This window comes from Diachasma alloeum, unplaced genomic scaffold (assembly GCF_001412515.2).
Source record: "Diachasma alloeum isolate Michigan unplaced genomic scaffold, Dall2.0 Dall_scaffold_00742, whole genome shotgun sequence".
Taxonomy (NCBI): Eukaryota; Metazoa; Arthropoda; class Insecta; order Hymenoptera; family Braconidae; genus Diachasma; species Diachasma alloeum.
In genome coordinates, this window is record NW_021680872.1 from 201822 (window position 1) to 208355 (window position 6534).

The 6534-nt window shown below is 38.5% G+C and overlaps 1 protein-coding gene across 1 annotated transcript in view; it reads right to left on the reverse strand.

Annotated features, from left to right (window-relative positions):
- The window catches only part of LOC107044439 (phosphatase and actin regulator 2), a 61907-nt gene that overhangs the window by 52190 nt on the left and 3183 nt on the right, over window positions 1-6534 (reverse strand). The window lies entirely within an intron of this gene.

Genomic DNA, 6534 nt, shown 5'->3' on the forward strand with positions numbered 1-6534 from the left:
AATTAGAATGCAAGTAATCAGGTTAGCAGAAAATTAACTTTTAAAAAAATCAATGGAAAATGTCAATTGATATTTTTTTTGACATTTGTGGGGTGACAAAAGTCTGTGGGGGTCCTCTGAAGGTACCCTCGCAATTTCAGAGTTTTGTCACCTCTAGAACCCCAAAATCCCAAAATCCACATATTATTATTAACTACAATAAACAAATGGTTAATTGTTAATTGTCTTGCACTCAATACGCTAATAGATATTAGTTTTGTCAAGTTTTGTCGGCCTTTAATAATCTGCTAAATCATCTTCCAAGGGTGGAAACTCGGTCGAGCGTGAGAACCACTGCTTTCCTATTTTCGGCAAACGAATTTTCGGCTAGCTTCCACTCCATGGGAAATTCACCCACAAATAAAAAACGATCCGTTTTGCCCACCGATACCAAAATATTGGGAAAAAAAATATGATTTTTTTTCTTCAGGAACTGACAGAAAAACATCTTTAAAAGTATTAGAAAAAAAAATTTCGATTTTGCTCTGATAGATCCCGAGTTACAGCGCAAAATGCGAAAATGATAAATGATCTATGGAAATCGATTTAGGATTTTTATGTGATCGACCCGGGCGAAATGGATCATTTTTCTGTCAACATCTTGGAAAAGTTTCCGTCTGTAGAATGAAAAAAAAATATTGAATTGGATTTCTCATCACTTCGACTCCATAGAAGTGATGAGGAATCAAAGTGATGATCTAGAAATCGATAAATCATCTATGAAAATAGATTTACTATTTTCTCCTGAACTACTGGAGCAAAATGGATCGTTTTTTTCACTTTATGGGTAAATACCCGATCTATGGGTCGGGGTAATTTTCGACCCCAAGGAAGTTTTCCTAGCCCGAGGGAAATTCAAGGAAAATAAATGTAAGGAGACGTTGTTGAGTCTATTCTCACTTGATTGAGTAACCCAGAGGATCGCAAATACTCGTGATTATACTTGGTATGTTACACAGAGAATCATGAGTGAGCTATTGCGATGTTGCCCTCTAGGTACACCAAGTGGAACGACCGGAGTCATGACAGGGAAAGCCACAAGAGTCTCTCACGACTATTCTCACGCACAAATGTAGCTGCTACTTAAATTTATAACCAACATAAATCACATAAAAAAAGCTATTCATCAGTGTGCCACCCCCGAAAAAATTGCACAATTAATTGAAGACATTTTTATTACAGGGAAAAATCATCAATTGATTTTCGACTGAATCAAGTTTTTTTGTTTAAAAAAGGCGCGGGAGAGGGGTGAATTTATGTTGATCAAAAAGCAGAAAAAATTTCGTATGAAATTGGAAGAAAAATTATCGATTTTGGCCCAGTAGATGAGGAGAAAATCATAAGTCAATTCTCATAGATCATTCATCGATTTCTAGATCATTTTCCGGTTGTGATACACGGGATATTGGGCAGAATGGGTTCATTTCATGATCATGGTGAAGTCAGGGAATATTTCGATAGTATTAAAAACGAAAAAATCCTGAATCAATTTTCGTAGATCATTTTTATCGATTGCTAGATCATTTTCTCATTTTTCACTATAACTCCCGTTCTATGGGAGCAAAATGGATAGTATTTTTTTAATTTGGTGGTAAATTTACTCAGCTATCAGATGCGGTCATTATCGACTCCTATCCCCTCCTCCCTGATAATTTTTCTGCCATTCTTCAGTTGAAGATGAAAAGAAATATTTTGAAAATTACATAATTCCCCTTTTAGGCAATTTAAATGGTTTTGGCTCTTTGGAAGAGTCAGGTAGACACCTGTCAGGCGATCATCAAGTCTCAGTGGATGAAAAGGAATACAAAATGGTTAAAAAGAGATAAAAATGAGGGAGCGAGGGATGAAAGGGGGGGAGGGGGGGGGATAGGAAAAAAAAGCGGGTCTGGGGTACAATTACGTTGAGAAGGCGTTGGGGAACTCGAGGGGGAGATCGATTGTAGGGGATAGAGTCTTTCATTTTCAACCGTAGTTGAACGAAGAAAAGGCGGACGGGAGTAATCTCGATTGCAGGAACGAGTGTAGAGCAAGATGAATTTCCTGTTTTATTTCTTTTCCGCGTGATCGTTCTTTTTGTACAATTGAAAAAGAAGTTAATTTCTCGCCATTGAGTAGACGTTCTCCAACGCTTGAAACTTAATCAAAATATTAGTTCTGAGAATTTCATAAATTTATATATTGGGGTCCATAGTGACAACAATGGATACTTCAGAAAATTCTCCATGAAGTTAGGAAATCCAGACAAAATTCTCAATCAATTCTCACGGATCATTCATCAATTCTCTAGAACATTTCACACTTTTCCGATGTATCTCGAGTCCCGGGGGGCAAAATGGGTTGGTGTCGATTCTATTCGAAAGATGGGGAAATTTACTGGAGGATTTTAAAAAAATTATCCATTTTGCTCCAGTAGATCCAGCGAAAATCCTAAATCAATGTTCATAGATCATTGATTGATTGCTAGATCACATTTACGTTTTCAGCTGTATCTCGGGTTCTCGAAGAACTAGACGGATCATTTTTTTTTCAATTTGTAGGTGAATTTCCCGACCTTTTCATTGGGGTCACTGTCAACCACCTCCCCCCTCCCCAGCCCAAGATTTTCCAAAAATAAAAATGTTCCATTCCATTATAAATGGACGAAACGCGATTGGAATATTTGAAATAATTGTTGGGGCGTCGATTCGGACAGTCCTCAGACATGATTAATTCCTAAAAAAGTGAAAGGCTCTTGCAATCGATGCAATTGTTATTAATAGAGAATTTTTATTAACAGTTAATCCATCTCCACGGAAATTAATTCAATTCAGTTGGTTTTTTTATAGAAGCTTCAATGCTTCAACAGCCATCACTCCACTTTGCAACGCGATAATACGAGGCGTCGAAGCTTTGTTGTAGTCCCATTGTTGTACTCTTTCACCATTACCATCGTATATACATGTCCCACGGTGATAGAGTGAGGTTTGAGTACAACAAAAAAAAACAAACGAGAAGAATAAAAAAAACTGAGAGAGACGCTTTGATCCAGTTTTCGTTCAGTGCCGGACTCTTGAATGACGCGCACTTGTCTCTCGTTCTTCTGGGATAGAAAACTGCCGTTCAAGCGCATTATGTCGGCGGAGAAACAACAGAGAAAATACTATAATTTTTTTTTTTCTCTCTCTTTCTTCCTAAAATAAACACGGGGTTTTAAACAAAGAATTGGAGGAGCATAAAAGCCAGGGGAAAATAATGTTTCATCTCTGAATGAGATTTTTTCACATTATGAGGGGAAATAATTATCTTAATTAAATTCATTAGAATTAACGAGGGTAAAAGAGAATTTTAGGCGAAGGCGAACAGGTGGAGATGGGAGTCGATAGTGACCCCAATGGAAAGGTCTATAAATGTACTCTTAAATTAAAAAAAACTATCTAATTTGCTCTTACAGAATCCCAGTTACAGCGGAAAACGTGAAAATGATCTAGTGGTCGATAAATGATCTACAAAATTGATTGAAGATTTTCTCGGCATCTAACGGGGTAAAACGATCTCTTTTCTCCAATTTACGGACGAATGTCCATGATTATTCGATGGAATCAACCCCAGTTCATTTTGAGAAGTTGAAAATGATCTAGGAAAGCAATAAATGATCGATAAATTTTGATTTAGGATTTTTTCCTGAACCACTGGATAAAAATGAATCGTTTTTTTTTCATTCTTTGAGAAATTTCTCTGGCTATTCGATGAAATCAATTTCAACGCATTTCGTCATTTCTGGGAGAGAATGACCCATTTTGTTCCCTACAAGTGGGTTAATTGTATACTAAAAGGACTTGTCCCAACGGAAATATTTACTCTCGACATAACTAGACAAGTCTAGGGTCTTTCCCACTCTCGATTTGTCCGGGATTTCAGAGACTCTCCAATGAGGCCACTCAGACCCCCCCCGCCCCTCCAAAGCAATTCCAATCCCCACGATAATCACCCATTCTCACCCCCAGACGATCTCTCCCCGAGGGTAAACTACCACGCAAAATAACCCTCTGTCTTTTCAATCGCTATTCCCCGATTTTTCTCAACACCTGTTTACTGTCTCCGGGCGTCTGGAAATAAACTCTCGTAAGGTCAGGGGGAGGGGGGGGGAGAAGATGAGGGGAAATGTTTTTTTCTCGAGACGGAACCATCTTTTTTTGGAGATGAAAAATTGATGATTTGGGGGAAGTGCGAGTCTCCGAAATGAATTAAATTTTTAGAGAATTTCACTTCTGAATTTTTCATTCCTAAATTTAATTGAGAGTTCATGTTCAATTGTGACACCAAAAGGCTCTAAAAAAAAATTCACTTTTATCAGAGTTATTAATTCTATTTGACTTGGATAACCTCAAAGTTTACGAATAAAAAAACTACTGAATGAGATACCCGTGATCGATGAGATCATACTCACTGACAACGCCCCGTCACAAACCCACAATACAATGATGAATTTACAGAGGTGAAACATGCGGCAAGAGGAGGATGAGACATGACAACGTCGCATCACTTGGGAAGACAACACATCCCAAAGACGTTTCATCGGTTGTAATTAATTTCTCACGTGGCTGCAGAACGAGGACAGAGACAGACTCAACCGCGGATGAATTACGCAAATTGTAATTATTGTGCATCAGGGAGTTACATTGTGAAAGAGACTTCCGGTTTACTATTAATTCCGTTTTTTTTTTTTTTTTTCAAAACCAAAAAAACGAGCTGAGCAATATCGGGGGTCGATAATGACCCCAATAAATAGATTGAAAAAATTTCCGTTTCCAAACCCTGGTCATGAACCCATTTTGCCCCATTCAATTTCCTTTTTCCGCAACAAGTCAATAAATAATGGGGCACAATGGGATGTTTTTTTTAAATTTCAGCTCAAGTTTACCGATCTATCGATTAGGCTTATTTTCGATCCCATTAAATAATTGAGAAATAAACACGAATTGGAGGGATACGGCATCTTGAGGTCATTGGCACGAAATTTGTTTTTTATGCTCTCCCACCCCGAGCGAACCAAAAGTTTTGAGCAGAAACAGAGCATCCGATTGAGGCACCAAACTCCAAGCATCAGTTTTTTATTTCTCCTCGGAGTGTCTATAGAAGGCCTTCTGTACCCTGCGCGCCTGATCACCGGAGCTGACGCTGTCCAATGCCGCCGGCGGAGGACTGGCGGGCTCTCCCTTGCTCAATGAATGATTTCCGCCCATTGCGGCGTTGCCAGGTCACGCGAATCGAGCAGTTTATGCGGCGGTGGCATTTTTTTTCGCGCGAAAATAAATGAAATTCCTGCGGTTTTTTTTTATTTTGTTGAATAACGGCGGAGGGGGTGGGGGTGAGGATGGCGGGGAGATAGTGACGGCGATGGAAAGATCGAGAGATTTACCCGTCTGAAAAAAAAATTGGCCATTTTGCTCCCATAGGAAGGAAGTTGTGGGGAAAAATGTGAGTGATCTAGCGATCGATAAATGATCGACGGCAGATTGATTGAGGATTTTCAATTGATGTACTGGACCAAATCAATTATGATTTTAGTATTTTATGATGAATTTGATCCACTAGTGGTTGTAATTCACTCCAATGAATTTTTGAAGAGTCGATAATGATCTAGAAAGTCTATATATGATCTATAAACAATTATTTAGGATTTTTTCGTGAACCAATGGGTCAAAATGGATAATAATTTTTTTAGTTTCATGAGAAATGTTCCTGGCTATCTGATGAAGTCCATTCCAACCCACTCTGCCCCTCAAAAAATTTAGATCACGACGAAGAGACAATGAGAATGATCTAGAAATCAATGAATGATCGATGGAAAATTGATTTAGGATTTTCTCCGGATATACTAGACCAAAAAGAATAGTTTAAAAAAAAATTCAATAGTAAATTTCATGAACTACTTGATGAAAAAACATCGAGCCATTCTGCCCCACCATTTTCAAAATTTCAACGGAAAACCAATTCAATGAAGACCGCTATTATCGAAGCGCATCCCCCACTCTCCCCTCTACTGATGAAATTCAATACACGATCGGCCTAAATTCGATATTAGAAACGATCAAGCATCTCGAATGACGGTAGTGCCTCTGTATGTTATCCGCAGATAATTGATCCCCTCTCCTTTGCATCCATAATCACCGAGTGCCATTGAAACAACAGCCGGCAACATCGCATGTGTGTGCAATGCCTCCAGTTCAATGCATACGCTAGTACACAAGCACCTCAAACTCCCATAAGACGCATGTGGTGTAACACAACTTATTAATATTTAAACAATGTAATATTGATATTCTGATTTACAGATATACGAAAATTCATCGCCTAGCTGGCGCCTCCCAGGGGAAGACTGAAGTGTTATTTATGCATTCGGGTGATGAAAGGAGGGGGAGAATTATATTTCCAACCTTGAGTTTCTTTCCAGAATTCTTTTGAGAAATTAATGAGTCTTAGTGTCATGAGGGAGGAAAAACTCGTTTTTTTTTT